The 19,436-nt window shown below is 37.1% G+C and overlaps 1 long non-coding RNA gene across 1 annotated transcript in view; it reads left to right on the top strand.

The window, feature by feature from the left end:
- The window catches only part of LOC131896629 (uncharacterized), a 54,968-nt gene extending 36,087 nt beyond the window's left edge, over positions 1-18,881 (top strand). The window contains exons 3-4 of the long non-coding RNA XR_009375477.1: positions 8,009-8,052; positions 18,738-18,881. This is a non-coding gene — a long non-coding RNA (uncharacterized LOC131896629). The remainder of the gene's footprint in view (positions 1-8,008; positions 8,053-18,737) is intronic.
- The last annotated feature ends 555 nt before the right edge of the window (positions 18,882-19,436 follow it).

Here is a 19,436-nt window from a genome sequence, read left to right as displayed (position 1 = left end):
ACAGAATGTTAATTCAGATGAACTTTAAAAGCAACCGCTAGGGAAATGACCTAAAATGAAAACTTCTGGTCTTAGCCTTGAAAAAAGACTGCCCTTCAAGTTTGTCCTAACCCCCTTGACTACAAAGTTGGAAGGGTGAGTAAGGGAAGGAGACAGAGAAAGAGTGTGGAGCATATGCAAACCCAAGCCTCAGAAGTCATTGCTTTGCTTTAAATTGGCAAAATGATCATGACCTTATTACTCAATGATGAGATATTTATTAGACTAGTGTATAAGATGTATTCACAATGCCTAGGCTTTGCTTCCAAACTATTTCATTTTTCAAATGAAAGCTTTTAAAAAAAAAGTCTTAAGCACCTGTGCCATCAGACACCCTGACAAGGCTGAGGGGTGCTGGCAGCAAGACAGCACAGTGGGATGTGCTAGCATTTGTTTCAACATAAAAACAATCACAATTCATCAGTAACGAATGAGTAAAAATAGCTGTGGCACAGGTCAGTCCAGTTAAGAACTTAAAAGTATTTTGACATGGTGGTGTATGCCTTTAATCTCAGTACTTGGGAGGTAGAATCTCCATGAGTTCAAGTCTAGCATGGTCTACAGAGCAAGTTCCAGGTCATTCAGGGCTCCACAGAGAGAACTTGTCTTAAAAAACCAAAACAACAAAAGAACTTAGAGCGTCCAAGTATAGCAAAACATAATACCTGAGCACTAAGGAATGAGGAGCACTTTTTTTTTTGCCTGTGTTTTCTCATGTCCAAGCCCAGTAGTGCCCTATGCTAAGACAAAATCCTTGGCTATACGTTGAAAGGGAAAAAAAAATCTATCAAAGAAATTAATCAGCTCTCTTACCTTGATTTCACACCACTCATTTTTAGGGCAATCAGCATGGTTGAGATGTCTGGGCTTAGAAACTATATGAACCACACAGGAAGTTCAAGAATGATCCTAATAACTTGGTCTGCAGAGAGTTCAGTAGTCTAGAATCAAAATACATGCTCTGTCTGCAGCTTGGGCTAGACCACCATTTCCTCCCCACCCCATCGCTCAGTGAGCACATGTATGCCTAAGTCTTGGATCTATGAATGCTTCATGCACATCGGTGTTTCTGATCCCACCTATGAAGCTCTTCCACATGTACCTATGACTCAAAAACTAGAAAACATAGCAGTGCCTCAGATTTTGGAGTCAACACTTCAGTAGTCATGCCCACATTGAAAGAGCAGACTTGTAGTCGGCCATGCAAGTTTGTAGTTCAAAGATCAGCTCTGTGACCACTTAATTATTGGCTACATCTCACATACTACCATAACACGCATGTCGGTGATCAACCACCAATACCATTGTCCCAGAGTAAACATCCTGAACACAGGAGTCATGGCTGCCTTGTGTGTCTCTGTGCCCCAGTTCCTAGCTCCATGTAGATACCAGTGCCTGTGCTGTAGGAGGACCATCCATAATTTAGGCCTCAACCAATAGTCTCTGTGTGTAAACCCATAATCCCTATCCTGATCTTCATCTGCTCCCTATGTATGCATACATGATGGATACCTCTGTCACCACAAATGCACAGTGGGCTGGGTCCACTTCCAAGCAAATTTCTTTTAGCAACGAGATCTCTCACAGGGAGAAAAGAACTGTTTGAATCCAAAAGTCTTTACTATCAAAGATCTTTCCAGCCCTTTACCACTACCACAGGCAACTGTAGTCTTAGCCACAAATGGTCGCCATGGGTTTCCGAAATGCTGATTTCAGCCCTCAGTGCTTTATAAAAACTAAAACATATCTCCCTTTCTCAAGAAATAATTATGGCCTCCCACTCAGCTGATACGAGATTATTTCTTTGTCATAATGAGTTATTAAAGGTTAGCAGAAGTGGGTGTTTTCACATGTGTTTAGACAAGCTACAAAAAACAAGAAAATCAGAAGATCAGAATGCCTCTAGAAGAATAAAATAGTTTCTAATAACCGAGTTACCAAACCCAAATAAATAAAGAGCTACACATTGCCTGACAAAGAATTCAAGATAAACACATTAAAGAAGCATGGTAAGCTAGAAGAGAAAACAACTGGACAACTAATAGTCAGAAGATCAAAATAGGAACAAAAGCAGTTTCTCAGAAAAGAGTAGAACATAAAAAAATTACAAAAATTTTTTATAGTAGAGGCATATAGAGTAGACAGAAAACTTAAAGAGTTTTAACATAAGACCCAATTAAACAGAATCAAAAAGTTAAAAACAGGGCATTAAAAAGTATTCAGTTATTAAAAGAAGAAGAATGAAGAATCCCACATGCCTTATCAGAGCATTAAGTAACACAGTATATGATACTACCAGAAATGACTGACAAATAGAAAAATTAAAAAAAAAACATTAAAAAATAGCTATAAACTATTGCTGAATCCAGAGAAGGAAATGAATGCTGAGGTTCATGATACCCAGAAAAGCTCAAATAAACAGAATACCAAGAATATCACCAGACCTTCACCCATCAATACGTGTCACTATTAAATGATCTCAAGCCAGGTATAAAGAGAATTTCAAAAGTAATAGGAAAAAAAGCAAGTGGTTAGATATAAGCAAATTCTGAATGACCATCTGTTAAATGTATGGCTGGGAAGATTCTCTCCTATTTTGTGAGCTATTTATTCAATTGATTATTTCTTTAGCTGTACAAGAGATTTTTAGTTTTATGAGGTTCCACTTGTAGATTGTTGACCTTAATTTTGGGGCAAATGGGGTTATCTTGAGAAAGCCCTTTCCTACACCAATACCATGTAGGGTACTGCTTGTATTTTCTTCTAGCAGTTTCATTGTTTCTAATTTTTCATTCAAGTCTTTGATCCATTTGTGTTATTTTTTGAGCATAGTGAGAGACACATGTCTAATTTCTTTCTTCTACATGTGAACATCCAGTTTTCCCAACACCATCTCATGAAGACTCAGTCTTTTATCTAGGATATGCTTTTGGTATCCTTTTCAAATATGATATGGCTGTGTTTATAGGGACTCATGTTTGGACCAATTTTGTTCTGTGGGTCTACATGTTGGTTTTTGTACTAGCACCCTATTATTTTTATTGGTACATCCCTATAATATATCTCAAAATCTTGAATGGTAATACCTCCAGCATTTTTTTTTTTCTTAACCTGGGATTGTTTTGGTTACCCAAGTCCTTTTGTGGTTCCATGTAAATTTTAGAATATTATTTTTCTGTTTCTATGAAAAGTGAGATGATGACTTTAATACAGATTGCATTGAATCAGTAAATGGTTTTTGGTATAATGGTGATTTTTACAACTTTAATTCTACCAATCCTTGAGCCTGATATGTATTTCTGTTTTCTAATATCCTTTTCTAACTCTTTATTCAGAAATTTAAAGTTCTCACTGTAGAGGTATTTGACCTCCCTGGTTAGGTTTATTCCTAGATATTTTATTTTCTTTGAGGCTATTGTAAATACAGGTGTGTCTATGATCTCATTCTCTGCATGTTTTTGTTAATATATTGAAAAGCTATTGATTTGTACAATTTGGTTCTGTACACTGCCACACTGCTGACTTAGTTTGCCTTTCCTACAAGATTTCTGGTAGAATTTTTAGGAACTCTTAAGTAATCAGCAATCTTAGGTAATTAGCAAACTTGGGGGATGGGAAAACATGATCAAAATATACTTAATTTAAAAAACTGTTTTAATAGTAATAATAATAGTAATAATAATGGTAGTAGTAGTAGTAATTAAACAGTAACTGGGATTACTAGCTGTCAGTTTCCATCTACTGCCCTCCAGTCTCCAGCAAGCACTACTCTATTCTCTGTCTCTGTAGATTTGCATTTTATATAAAACTTCTAATAAATAGAACATAAGGTATATGATACTTTGTGGCTGCCTTCTGGTGCTTGACACAGTGTTTTCAAAGTTCATATTTGTTGTCGCATGACTCAATATGGTGCTTATGTTATTTATGAGTAAACTTCCATGGTGTGGAAAAAGAATGTTTCATTTCTTCAGTGAGACTCCCTAGGAGGAGAGTAGATGTTCATTTGCAAGTAGTTAGCAACTGGATAAAGCTTCTGAGGTAGGGATGGAGGCCTGTGTCCTCTTCTTTCAGCTCTAGGACCCCATCATGCACAGACCCCTGTAGGCTCTGTGCATACTGCATCAGTCTATGAGTTCATATGAGCTTTTATCCTATCGATTGACACAGTCTTGTTTCCTCCACCCCTCTGGCTCTTAGTCTCTTTTTACCACTTCTTCCCCAAGAGTCCCTGAGCCCTGAGGTGAGGAATTTAATGAAGACTTCCCATTTAGGGCTGAGTGTTCCAAGGTCTCTAATTCTCTGCATAATAGCCATCTGTGAGTCTTTGCATTTCTTCCCTCCTGCTACAAGAGGAAACTTCTAACGATGGCTGGGAAAAGCACTGATCTATAAGTATAGTAGAATGTCATTAGGAGTCATTTTATTGCTATTAAAAAAAACAGTAATGTTTGGTTTTACTCCAGGTCCCTTAGTGTCAGATCCTCGGTCACCCAAGCAATGTTGGGTATGGGTCTCATCTCATGGAGTAGGCTTAAGTCAGATCAGATATTGGTTGTTTAATTCCACAAACTTTATGCAAGTATTGCACTAGTGTCTCTTGCAGGCAGGACACCATTGTAGATTGAAATAATGCTTCCTGTATTTTCTTTATGTTTGGATTGTCGGATTTTTACGCTATTTATACCATAGAAAGTCTCTATTTCCCCTTTAATTGTAGCAGATGGTTTTGCTATATTTATTGATCTAAGTTGTCTGTCATAGTCTTTCAGGACTTGAAATACAGTGCTTTAGGCTCTTCTAGCTTTTAGATTTTTCCATTGAATCATCAGCTGTTTTTCTAGTGGGTTTTCCTTTATATCAACTTGTGCTTTTTCTCTTGCAGCATTTAGTGTTGTAGAATATTATTTTAAAGTTTGTTGCTTTTGTTTATGTTACATTTGTTTAACTCTGTGAAGCTGTGTTACTGAGCCTGTCTAAAACACCCTGAGGTCTAATAAAGAACTGAACGGCCAGTAGCAAGGCAGGAGAAAGGCTAGGCAGGGCTGGCAGGCAGAGAGAATAAGTAGGAGGAGAAAGAAGTAGCCAGAGGAGGAGGAGGACTCCATGGACCAGCCACTCAGCTACACAGCAAGCCACAGTGTAAGAGTTAGATTTATAGAAGTAAGAGAATTGCAAAAACCCAGAGGCAAAAGATAAACAGGATAATTTAAGTTAAGAAAAGCTGGCAAGAAACAAGCCAAATTAAGGACAGGCACTTATAATTATGAATAAGCCTCTGAGTGTGATTTATTTGGGAGCTGGGTAGCAGGCCCCAAAAAGAGCAAAAAGTGTATATTTCAGTACATTTTCTTTGTTTTGAATACATAGTATTTTAACTGTGCTATGCTGTTGTGGGCCATAGAAATATGAAGCAGGAATTTATCTGACTATAGCAAAGGCTAATATCTGGAAGAAGCAGGGCTCTTCCAGAGGAAAAAGCCAAGCCTCAAGGAGTCTTGGTGATACTAGCTTATGTATATGTAAATATGTGTATATATACACACACATATATATGCCAGTTCCTGCAATGATTTTCTTGGGCACTATGGGAGCTTTCCCAATTGATTCTTTTTCTAAGAACTTCTAAACAGTGTGGACTGATCATTCCTTGGGCATATACAACTAAGGTGTTTAGATACAGTCACACAGGCAAGGCTTCCTGCTTCCAGGCTTTCTGCTTCTCATTAGCATTAGAATTCAGATGTCTGCCTTCTGCAATTATCTCCTTTAGCAAGCACACAAAGCCAGGGCCAGCTCTGGACAAAAGCATCCAAGGACAAACAGCAGACAGAATAAGCTCTCCAGACCACCCGATAGGTAAATATCCATATGGAGACACCGCCCAGGCCAGGTGGACATTAGGTACATAGCTTTGCTTCTTGTACAAATTAAGCTCAGACCCCCACCCCCACCCCTTTCTCTCACAGCCCAACTGGCACCCTGGAGCAACTTATTAGAACCAAAGGACTTTTCATACCAGGTACAGTCAAGCTATGAGGCAGGTTACCCCACCCAACCAGAAGGGAGCAGGGCCAGAGTATTGCTGATGGTAGGTGTATGGACACGGGTCACAGGGAGAGGAGAGGAAGGAATGAGGGTAGAAATAGGAGTGAAGACAAAGATGAGAAGGAGATGGAAAGCACTTAGATAGAACTATGAGAGGACAGAAGGAGAAGGGACAGAGAGGAGCTAAATATGAGAACAGAATGGAAGCTATGTAGATAGGATTTTGTCTCAGAAGAATAAAGTGAATGGACCTAAGAGTTTCATGTAAGTAGATTCATTTGATATCCCTCAGATTAGTAACCCACACAGCTTGTAGCATCCTCCCTAGGACTCTGGGAGAAATTTCCTCAGGGTAGGCACCTGAGGGGATTTCGATAATATGCTTTGGAGATTTTCTTTTCTGGCTTATTTTTCTATTTGTCATTTTTTATGTTTCTTACATCCATGTGGGCATTTCTTTCCTTAGTTTGGGGAAGTTTCCTTCCATGATCTTGTTGAAGATCTAGTCTATGACATTGACTTAGAGTTTTTCTTCTTCATCTAACCCTTTAATGAGGTTTGGTTTTTCTCATGGTGTCCCATATTTCCTCTCTGTTACTTTCCTGTGTGACTTTAACCATCACCTCCATATTCCTTGCTTATTGGTTTAGATCCTCTACATTATCTTATAATCTTAATATTCTATCTTCTGCTCAATTTTCTACTTGATTTCTTTTGAGTTTTCAAATTGAGTTATTGGGTTTTTCAATTCTGTATTCATTTCAGCTTGAGTCTTCTGTAGTAGTTCTATCTCCTTATTGAATTCCATTCTCAAGTTCTGAATTGTCTTAATCATTTCCATCACCCTTATGTTTGTGTTTTCTTGGACATCACTCAGTGGTTTATTCTCTCTAAGCTCTTTCTACTTGATTTCATTAAGTTATATTTGTGTCTTCTTTAAGTTCTTTGGGTTTTTTTAAATGAAGTTTATGATTGCTCTTAAATTATGTAATTTGGTGTTTATCTAAGCAATTTTCATCTGGAAAGCAACCTCTATATCTAAGGCTTAGGGACTATCATAGACATGTGGGTAGAAAGACTTTAAGAGTCAGAGGACCAGGGTGCCATTGGTGAAATAGTGTCTTATGTATAACGGGGATGCTGTATTCATGAAATCTCAACAATGTGGTTGCCTAAACAAGACTTGCTTAATTATTGTACCAGTCAACATGCTAACATGGGTAGGGTGATAAAGAGCTACAAACAAGCAATGATTGCTGAGAGCCAGAGAAGCAGTTTTGTCCTAGGATGAGTCCCCTGATAGATAAACTACAGTCCCAGAGGTCACCACTAAACACATGTACACATGAGCAACACTAAAGGGGCTCAGTAGATCACACACACACACACACACACACACACACACACACACACACACCACAATAGTAGTTATAGAAGAAATAGTAATGAATTAGAAAGGGTGTCAGTGATAGGAGACATTGGAAGAGTTGTGTGGGGCGAGAGAGGTGTAGAAGTGATGTATATATAGTACTTATGTATGAAATTCTTAAAAATTAAAATTTTAATTTAAAAAATATTATAACAGCAAAAAAGTGCTCATCTGCCTTAGCTGTCATAGAAATTCAGATTAAAAATGTGTTAGCCTTCCATCCCACCGCAGTCAGAATGGCCATTATTGGGAATACAACTTACAGAACTGGCCTGGATGTAAAAACAGGAATTCTTATGCATTGTTGGTGGGAATGTAAACTAGTGCAGCCAGTCCAGAAAGAAAGAAATCTGGTTGTTTCTCACAATACTAAAAATAGATCTGCCATATGTCACAGCTATACAGCTACACTCTGGTTATATACCTAAAGGGATTTATCTCACTACAGAAATACTTGCATGTTCATGCTCATTTCTACTCTTTTCATAACAGCTAGAAGATGGAACCAACTTGGATATTCATCAGATGACAAATGGGTAATGAAAATGAAAATGAAAATGTAGTACATAACAGAATGTTATTCAGCTATAAAGAAAACAAAATCATGAAATTTGTAGGTAAATGGATGGAGCTGGAAGAATTATGCTCATATGCTCACCCAAGCCCCGAAAGACAAACACTGTAATATTTTCTCTCGTATTAGGGTCCTAGCTTCAATCTTTTTTGTTTTGTGTGTTTAACATGAAGCTAGATGAGCAATCTAGAAAACTAGATACAAACCATTAGCAGAGAGGATGCATTTGTAGAGGGAAAGTAATAGAATATAGGTGAAAGGAAGTCAGAGGTGGGATAATGGATGCACAGGGATTCAACCAAGTAGTGGAATGATGAGGATGGGAAACTAGGAGACTAGGGAAGACTTAACCAAAATGAAGTGTGTGTGTGTGTGTGTGTGTGTGTGTGTGTGTGTGTGTGTGAATAAGCTACTTGGTAACCCATAATGCAATTCACAGTAAAAGTATAGTTTGAGAGGATATACAACAAAAATGACATGAAGGACCGGGGGAGACTACTTGGGTCTACAAATTTAATCAGGGATGGACATAGACAGTCAGAAAAAGAGGGTAAAGGGTTGTGTTCATCAAAACAAGGGTGTGTGAAGCTGCCTTATAAAGTCAACTGATTTTAAAGCTAATCAAAAAATAAAAATAGAAATATAAAGGAGTTCAAATGAAAATATCCCACATTATGGAACAATACTGCTCTCAGAAGACCTGGGTTGTTAAATGAAAATTTCAGTGCCCGGCATGTATTAACTTCCTTCCATGTATGAGTGAGACAGGTTCAAGAGCATTTGAAATAATACAGAATACTGTCATTGCTCTTGGTGGTTCACCATAACTAGACAGCAAGACTCTGCTGCTAAAGATACCAGACTCTGTCGTCACATGACAAAGAGAAATCAGTGTTGTACAGGAAACTCTTTCCCCGCTGGAGAGCTCCCATAGTGCTTGCAAGGATATGTAGGCTGTTGCAGGAGAAAAGACATCAATGATCTTACCCAATATGCTGTAATACTGACTTGCCTGGCAAGGTATGCTCACTGGAGCAATAATGGCAAGGCAATTTATGGGAATAGCCAATTGCTTTCTTGATTAAATTTGAGGTCTGCTACACAAGAGGGAATTCCTGTCTGGTACTGTAATTTCAATCAAAACCTACAGCTAGGAAAATCATAGGCCACAGTTGACAATTTATTTGCTATTATTTTTCTAAGTGTTCATACTGTCAAACTACCTACTAAATGTTTATATCCATATATTCATGCTTCTCCCAGTCTTGGTAAGAGTAGCTTTTCATTGCACTGAGTTAAATGAAGAGACACATTATTGTTCAAAGTACTGGAAATGGGTGGCTATGAGTGCTCAGGCATAGATGGGACCTCTACATCAACCCTTCCCCACCTCACAGCTCAGGGGAAAGAATCATGGAAGACTGTGGGGAGTGGAGGAAGCCCTGAATGAATGAAATCCTAAGTGAGTATGTGATATTGACATGGTCACAGCTATGTCAAGGACCAGAGCCTCAGACACATGGGAAAATGACACAATCTTGGCCCTTCTTTCCCTCCCTGTGAGGGATGAAGCTTTTCTTTGGTTTGTGTGTGAATATAGAAAAATGTCCACCATAGTTTCTCCCTATATGCCTTATCTGTATCCCAATGACTACTCCCCTACAGAGACATTCCCTACTGAGATTAGCTAGACATCAGGTGGTTGTCCAGTGGGAAGGGGCAGCCACTCAGCAAGATGGTGGGATATGTGCCGGCACTAGTCTAGGGCTCCAAGCCAGGATTTCAGGCGGGCCAGCTGGAGGTGGGCTATACCATTAGGCTGGTTTACTGTTTTTCTTCGGACATTTTCTCTTGAGGATCTGTCCTTTATCTTCAGATGTTTCACTTGTCCAGTGGTCTCCAGATTCCTTAGCTCGATGCTTTTATTCTCCTGGAAAGACAAAAATAAAACCCTGACCTAATCCTAACTCTGGGGAGCAGTTCCTTTTTAGGCAGGTTATATCTTTCTTAGGGCAAAATATTTTCTGGCGAAAGAAAAAGTATTATCTTTCAATTAAAAAATTCTTTTGAAATTTTGAAACTAAATATACCGTAGTATGTTTGAATAAAAATACCCTTATTCCCCCTTTCTCTTTATATATAAATTCAAGGTTTAAGTGTTTTAATTTTTAGATCACTAAGGACATTCTCTTTGAATTTCAGCCTGCCTTTTGCAAGTGGCTTTTGAACTTATGTCACTGTAATTTTTATGTGCCTGCCTCTGCCTCCAAGTGCTGGGATTAAAGGTGTGAACCACCATCTGGCTATGGTGGATGCATACCATATGAAACGACCACTTCCTTAAATCTCCTCAAATATAACATTTCTATAGGAAAAAGTTATATTCCATTTAACTTCTTGATAATCATGGGGGTGCCTGTCATCTCCTGGTAGTTCTTGTATAACAACTGGATAAACTAAGGTTGGTTATCTAACAACCTTCAGCAACCCCTCTTCAGTTCCATCATGCAGTGATGCTGTAGGTTCTTGTCCAAATACCTCTGTCTGTGTCTTGGTATTTTTCTTGTTTTTATTTATGTCTTTCTAAGGCTTGTATTGTATCAATTCACTTTTCATATTTGACACAATTATCAAACCACTTTTCATATTTGGTACAAAAAAACCCACTTCTGGTTATTAAAGATAAAATATGAATTACCAGATTAATAGTAATTATAATTGGTATTCTGTCAATCTCAGTTAAGTCTTTTATCTTTTCATTTCCTGCTTCTATTTTCAAGCCATCTAAAGTAGCACTATCCAGGGTCCTAATGCCCTGTATTATGATATTTCCCATCCTTAGCATGGAAAAGATTTTTCCTCCTAATATTACTTAGCTCTCTGCTTGAGGACTTCCCAAGTGTCTTTACCAAATCTGAGGGCTTCTCAGTTTGTCTGCTACTGGCATGAGTTTTCTAGCCATGTGATCGTGCCATGTGTTGGAGTACCAAATGTTGTTTTAAACAAAATCTCTATAGTTTCATTTTACCAATAAAGGCTAGGGATCCAGATGCTGGAGTGAAAGCCTGCTAGTTCATAGAAGCAGAGAAAGTACACAGCTGACGTTCTTCCTCAGTGGACATCCCAGAAGCCTCCTGCCTTCCCTATGCCATCTGAAAACAGCACTCTCCAAACTCTATGTCCCTCCCTTCTACTTCATGTGCTCTCTCTTCATTCTCCTGACTCTTCCTTACTCTCTGTTTTTTTCTTAATAATCCTGTGTTCACTTCCTGTCGCCTAGTGTCTTGCTCCACCTCTTGACCTATGGTTGAGGAGCTATTAGCAGTAGATGGCTTATGACAGATGGACGGTCACTTTTCTTGAAAAGTGTGGCTATTAGGAGGTTTTCGATGCCAGGGAATGATCTGACAGCCATGTGCATATGCACAACTCTAAATGGACTCAGTAGGTCAAAAAATAAGTAAGGAAACAAAAACAAACAAACAAACAAACAGGATGAGCTGAATCTGAGAGGAGATGTGATGGGGAATTGAGTAGTTGCAGCAGTGAATAAGAGGGTTAGATATGACATTGCATGCATGCACAAAAATTTCAACAAATACATTAAAGTTATTACATGCATTCAGTCCTGCCTTATCAGCTAATATTTATTTACCCTTTCTCGTTCTACTTTCTACATGTTATATAGCCACATTTGTTTATATAGACATACATATATATATCTATATGGGGCAATGTTTGTTTTTGTCTGAGATTGTGTGACCTTGTTCAATATGAAGTCTATTTTCCTAAAAAATTGTGATTTAATTTTTATTTATATCTGAATAATATTTCATGTTAAATATGTACCAAATGTCCATTACTCATTCATCTGTTGATAGATAACTAAGTTGATTTCAGTGCTTTCCTATAGTGAATAAAGTAGCAATAAACATAGGGGTGTGGAGATCTCTGGGTGTATGCCCAGGAGCAGAACAGCTGTGTGACATCATAGCTCTGTTTTTAAATGTTTGAGAAATTTCCATAATGGCCATATTAATTTGCACCTCCACCAATGATGCATAAGGGCTCTTCTCTCCCACATTTATTATCAAATTTCTTGATAACCATTATGATTAGGGTTAGGTGGTTTCTCAAATAATTTTAATTACATTTCTCTGTTGGGTGGCTAGCAATAATGAACACTTTAAAAAACAGTTATAGGCCATTTGCATTTATTTTTTAAAAATTGTCCATTCAATTCATTTTTCCATTTGTTTATTGACAGTTTTATTTCCTTGGTATTTAACTTCTTTAGTTTTTCATAAATTCTGGATGTTAGCCTCCTGTCTGAGGTATAGCTGGTAAAGGTGTTCTCCCATTCTATGAGCTGTCTGTTTGCTCAGCTGACAGTTTCCTTTACTGTCCAGAAACTTTTTATTTTCTTACAGCCTTGTCTGTTGATACTTGAGGTGAGTCCCTGTGCTATTGGTGTTCTTGTAAGAAAGTTCTTGCCTATTCCAGTGTCTTGAAGGGTGTTGCCTATGTTTTCTTGCTGTGGGATGGTCTGTATGTCAAGTGTGTTGCTGATTGGTCAGTAAATAAATCACTGATTGGCCATTGGCTAGGCAGGAAGTATAGGCGGGACAAGGAAAAGAATTCTGGGAAGTGGAAGGCTGAGAGGGAGACACTGCCCCTGCCATCAGGACAAGGAAGATGTAAAGTACCGGTAAGCCACAAGCCATGTGGCAAGGTGTAGATTAATGGAAATGGATTAATTTAAGATATAAGAACAGTTAGCAAGAAGCCTGCCACGGCCATACAGTTTGTAACCAATATAAGTCTCTGTGTTTACTTGTTTGGGTCTGAGAAGCTGTGGGACTGGCAGGTGAAAGAGATTTGCCCTGACCGTGGGCCAGGCAGGAAAACTCTAGCTACATTTTCTTTTGGAAATTTTCGTGTTTCAGGTTTTAAATGAATGCCTTTGATCCAGTTTGAATTTGTTTTTGTAGAAGGAGAGAGGCATGGGGGTAATTTCACTCTTCTGCATGTGGATACACAGTTTTGCCAGCACTGCTTGTTGATCAGGCCACCTTTTTTCCCCATTTATATTCTTTCCTCCTTTATAAAATATTAAGTGGGCATAGATTTATCATTTTATTTCTGAGTCCTCTAGTCTCTTCTGTTGATCTAGTTGACTATTTTCATGGAAGTATCAGGCTGCTTTTATCACCATTTCTCTATAGTATAATTTGAGGTAGAATGTTATAAGACCCCCAGATGCGTTCTTACTCCTCAGGATAGCTTAGGTGATTCATGGTCTTTGTTTGGTTCCATATGAATTCTTGCATTGTTTTTATAAACAAGGGAAATATGACATAGGAATTTTTATTAATCTGTGAATTAATTTTGATAGTATAATCAATTTTACAATATTAATTCTGCCAAACCAGGAGTATGTACTGTCTTTCCATAATGTAGTCTCTTCTGTGATTTCATTTTTCAGTGTCTTGAAGGTCTCCATGTAGATGTCTTTCTCTTCTTTATTAGATATTCCTGAATAATTAATTTTTGGAGTTATTTTGAATATGAAAATTTTTCTAATGTCTTTCTCAAAAAGTATATTGTTGGTCTATATAAAGGCTAATGTTTTTTATATTGATTATGTATACTGCAGTGTTACTGGGCTTACTAGGTCCAAGAATTTTCTAGTAGATGATATTGGGTTCTTTAAGTAAAGTACCGTGTCATATGCACATAAGGTCAGCTTGACTTGCACCTTTTCCCCCATTTGTGTCTTTCTCTTATAATTGCTATACCTAAGACTTTGAGCACTATGTCAAAGGGGGAAGAGAATAGGAATCTTTGTCTCATGTTAATTTAGAGAAAATGCAGTCAATTTGTCTTCATATAATATAATACCAGATTTGTGGTATGTTTTATCTATTAGTAAAGTCTTTGGAATTTTTATTGTGAAGCCATGTTGAGTTTTGTCAAATGCTCTTTCAGCATTAATTAAAAGGGTTATGTGCTATCCATAGATTTAATTATATGGTTATTGATTTTCATAAGTTGAACCAACCTTATCTTTCTGGGAGAAATCTCACTTGGTCATTAATATATAATCATATTAGTATGCTCTTAAATTCAGTTTGCAAGTATTTTGTTGGGAATTTTTGCATTTATATTCATCAAAGAAATCTCGTCTGTAGATTTTATTAACTGATGTGTCTTTAACTGGCTTTTGTATCAGAATAATATTGACTTCACAGAGTGAAATTGGTAGTTTCTTCACTTCTTAAATTTCATGCAACTAGTTAAGAAGAATCAATGTAAGATCTTTATTATGAAAGTCTGACAGAATTCAGCAGTGAATTCATCTGGTCCTGGAATTTGCTGAGATAGGAGACTCTTTATTACAGCACCTGTTTCATTGCTTGTAATGGTTTCTTTAAGTTATTTATATCTTCTGGCTTTAATTTCAGTGGATGATATGCATTTGGAAAAATTTCTATTTCTTCTGGGTTATCTAGCTGCTCAGCATATAAGTTGTTATTGTAAGTTCTAATGAGTTCTGTATTTCATTGGAATCTGTTTTAATTATATGTTTTTGGTCACTATTTTTTTCATCTCTAATTTTAGTAACTTGTGTTTTATTTCACTCATTTTTTTTTTCAGATTGGCTAAGAGTGTGTCAATCGGTAACTTTTTCAAAGAGCCAAATCTGGTTGGTTTTGTGTATTATTCTTGTAATCTCTGTTATTAATCTCTTTCCTAATATTTATTATTTCTTATCATCTACTGTGTTTGCTATTGCCTGCTTGTCATTTTTTTCGAATCTTGGGGATATTTTTAGTTTATTTAATTTATATTTCTCTTATTTTCCTAATATGAGTACTGATCACTATAAACTTTCCTCTTAGGACTACCTTACTCACAGACCATAGGATCTGATAGGATGTGTTCTCATGATCATGTGTCTCTAGACATTTTTCAATTTCCTCTATGGTTTCTTGGTGAACTGCTGTCCAAGTTATTGTTGTATTGTTTAGTCTCTAAGTACTTTGGACATTTCTATAGTTTCTTATTGTTGATTTTTAGTTTTATTCCATTTTGGTCTGACAGAACACAGGGCATTATCTCATTTTTTTAAATTTGTGGATATTTGATTTGTGCCCTGTCATAGGATTGCTCTTGATTAAGGTTTTGTGCTGCTGAAAAAAAAATGTATATTCTCTTTCTGTTGTATGGAATATTCTGTATATATCAGCTAATTCCAGTTTATCCTAAATAATGGTAATGGACATGTGAGTCATGAAACAGGGATAAAATTAATTGTTTTTCTAATTCTGTCATGTATTTTTCATATTTTGGGTCATAGATAAGTACATAAAATCTATTCAATAGTGAAAGTGGGAAACCCCACATCTTTGCAATGGCTGTTCTAATTGTATAGAAGTTAATTTCTGTGTATGAACTTTAGTTCTGGTTAATTTTGGGGGTGTGGTGTTTATTATTTGCAAGTTCTTTATAATAAAGTTTTAATAAAATTATTTAAATAATGCTGGGCGGTGGTGGCACATGCCTTTAATCCCAGCACTCGGGAGGCAGAGCCAGGCGGATCTCTGTGAGTTTGAGGCCAGCCTGGTCTACAGAGCGAGATCCAGCACAGGCACCAAAACTACACTGAGAAACCCTGTCTCAAAAAACCAAAAAAAAAAAAATAATTAAATATAAAACTATTTCCTAAGAGTAAAAGACAAAGTCTGGTAGATTGGATTAAAAGGCAGGACCCACCTTTTTGTTTTCTCTAAGAAGTGAACCACAATATAAAAAACAGACTTTATATTAGGATAATAGGAAGAAAAAATCTTTTCCAAACAAGTGGAACTCAGAAACATACAAGAGCTGCTGTTGTAATATCTGACAAAATAAACTTTAAGACAAGTTAGTCAAAAGAGATAAGGAATATAATTTCATATTAATTAAGAAATCAACCTCAAGAGGAGACATTACAATACTCTCTATATACATTTTAAACATGGCTTTTATGCCATTTCATGAAACAAATAATACTAGAGGTAAAAGATCAACCTCCAATAACAGTGGAGACTGTATCACCTTACTCTTAGCAATTGACAGATCATCCATACAAAAATAACCATCTAAGTTAAGTCATATCACACATCAAATATATTTTTGCCTCAACAAAATAAAATACATAGAAATAAACCAACCAAGGAAGTGGATTACATTTGTAATAACAACTTTAAATTACTCAAGAGATAAATTGAAAAAGAAACTTAAAAAAAATTGAAAGATCTCCCATGCTCTTAGGTGAATTAATCAGTATCATGATTGTGGCTATCTTAAAAATCAACCTACAAATTCAATATACTTTTAATTGAAATACCAACACTGTTCTTCACAGGAACATAGAAAACAATCCAAAATTTTGGGAGGGTCAGTAAGATGGTAAACGAAATTGATTATACACTTTGCCACCTGAGTTTGATCCCTGGGACCCCTGTGATAGAATGAGAGGACTAATTCTTGCAAGTTTCCCTGATGTCTACTTGTATAACACAGCATATATGTAACCTCTCACACACAAATTAAAAAATGTAACTTAAAAACAATTTGGATGTACAAAAGTGCTTGGATAGCAAAACCAACCTGATGAAAAGGAGTATTCCTAGAGCTATTTCAAGTTATATTACAAATCTGTAGAAATAAAAAAATAAAAATAAACTCATCATGGTATTAGCCGAAACAGAAAAGAAGATGTAGATATGAACCCACACAGTTACAGCCTTGTGACTTTTGACAAAGATGTCATAACTATTCACTGGAGAAAGGACAGTCTATAATAAATACATGGTGCTGGAAAATTAGATGTCTACACCTAGAGAAACGAAAATACATCCTGTCTTTCGTCTGCATAAAAATCAATTCCAAATTGACCAAAGACTTTAATATAAGACTTGAAACTCTAAAAACATTAGAGAAGGAAAGAAACACTCCAAGATTTGGGTGCAAGTAAGGACTTTCTGAATAAGATTTTAATTCCTCAGGCATTAAGGCCAATTATTAACAAATGGAAACTTATGAAATTAAGAAGCTTTTCTACCACTGCTAATTGATTGAAGAATCAGCCTATTTGGAATGAGAAAATATCTGAACCAGAAGTTATTATCTAGAATATACAAAAAATTCAAAAGCCTTTATAAGCAAGCAAACAACTCAATAAAAATGGGTGTAAAACTGAACAGAGAGGTCTCAAAGGAAGGGATACAAATGGCCAATAAGTATACATGAAAATCTTCAACACCCTCAGACATCAGGGAAATGCAAATTGAAAGAACTCTGAGATTATATCACCTCTGTCAGAAAGCCTTATATTAAGAAAAGAAATGACAATAAAAGCTAGAGAGGGTGTGAGGAAAGAGGAACACTCGTGGATTGTTGCAGAAGTGTAAACTGGTGTATCCATTACGGTTATCAGCGTGGAAGCTTTATCAAAAGCCTAAAAATAAAAACTTTCATACGACCCAGATATGCCGCTCTGGGAATATTCCCAAAGGAGTCTGTGTCTTAGGACAGAGATACCTGTTCCTCAGTGTTCACTGCTTCTCTACTCACAACAGCTACAAAATGTAAACAGAGTAGATGTTCATCACCTGGGAAATACATAAAGGTAATTTGCACAATGGTAAAAATAAAAAAAGAAATTTTTAGGAAAATTAGTGGAACTATTAATTATTACAAGTGAGGCAACTCAGGCTTAGAAATATAGATAGGTGATGTTTTTCTCTCATATATGGATCTTAGCTTCTGTTTTTTGTTTGTTTGTTTGTTTTTTCAAGACAGGGTTTCTCTGTTTCTCTGTGTAGCTTTGCACCTTTCCTGGAACTCATGCTGTAGCCCAGGCTGGCCTCAAACTCACAGAGATCCACCTGGCTCTGCCTCCTGAGTGCTGGGATTAAAGGCGTGTGCCACTGCCAAGCCTCTGTTTTTTAATATCAGTATCTTCATGGGAGTGAGGGTAATAGATGCCAGGAAATTAGAACAGGGGCCATGAGAAGAAAAAATAATTACTTCCACCAGACAATTATCCTATAATTAAATCTCAGTAAATATTATCTATGCATTTTATAACCTAAAAAGTTATTAATTGTGATTAATTGGATTGGCATCTGATCATTCATAATTAATTCAAAATTCCTTAATATGACTGGTTAGAAATTGCTCTTCAATTGCTGCCAGATGCATTTCCTTTTTTGATCAGTAACGCTACTAAAAAATGTTGCACTTCTACACGATAAGATCCTGTTGCTGAAGACATTCTACAAATTGGCTGCAGGACATATAGAAATCAATCACAAATGGACCAGAAATTTTTCTCCTGTTGGATATCCTTTGTAGTACCTGAAGATGGTATAGAGGCTGCTGTGGGTAGAAAAGAAATAAATGGTCTTATGTAGGGGTGGTTGTCTGTGCTTCAACCCTCAAGCACCACCCCTAGTAGGCAGCAGGTAACTGATAGGTACCTGTCCCCCACCCCAGGGCGTGGCCGAGACGGGGACACCTTAACACCAGAGATGTGTACATGCTTGCTCTTTTTTTTTTTTTTTTTTTTTTTTTTTTTTGGCTACCTTGTGATCCTAGATGCTGGATGCTGGACTGCAGATCAAGTCAGAGTTCTCCAGAGAGCCACGTTGGGTTGTGCCTCACTTCTCCTGGGTCCCTTAACTGACCCCTTTGCTTGCTGTAAGTTTACCCAAAATAAACTTCTTTTGACTATCAGATAAACTACATGGAATTGCCTCATTAATTTCCACTATAGTCTTAACAAGTGCTGAACACTGCATGCTACAATCCTAACCAGCCAGGCAAAGTGTGCTGTCTAGTGCATTAGTGGCATGGCAGTTATGGAAGTAACCAGCACACTGCTTTCTGATTAGTTTTGGGGTGTGCTACAGGGGATGGAATTTTGTACCTGGTACAGAGTCCGGCCATGGGCTCTGAGATAGAACCTGCTACTGTCATTTTAATAAATGATCATGATGCCAAATTACTTTATAAATATTTATATTTCTCTGCATAGGCTTGGGCTCCTCTCAACTTTGGTCAGAGAAGCTTCTTTTTGCTCTGGACAGCAGTCAATGCAGAGACTCATAATTGGCCAAGGTGCTGAGAATAAGAGAGTCAGTGCTTAAGTCCTAACTCAGGTATTGTTACCAACCCTGACCTTCACTAAAGTTCAGTAAACACTACAGGGGAGGAGGGGAAAGAATGCAAGAAAAAGAGGATGGGGAGGAGCTCAGGGAAATGTTGTTTGGAGGATATGACATAGCAATTGTACTC

The sequence above is a fragment of the Peromyscus eremicus genome, chromosome 20 (assembly GCF_949786415.1).
Source record: "Peromyscus eremicus chromosome 20, PerEre_H2_v1, whole genome shotgun sequence".
NCBI lineage: Eukaryota > Metazoa > Chordata > Mammalia > Rodentia > Cricetidae > Peromyscus > Peromyscus eremicus.
The sequence above is the reverse complement of the archived record's forward strand: the minus strand, read 5'-3'. Positions and strand labels throughout refer to the sequence as shown.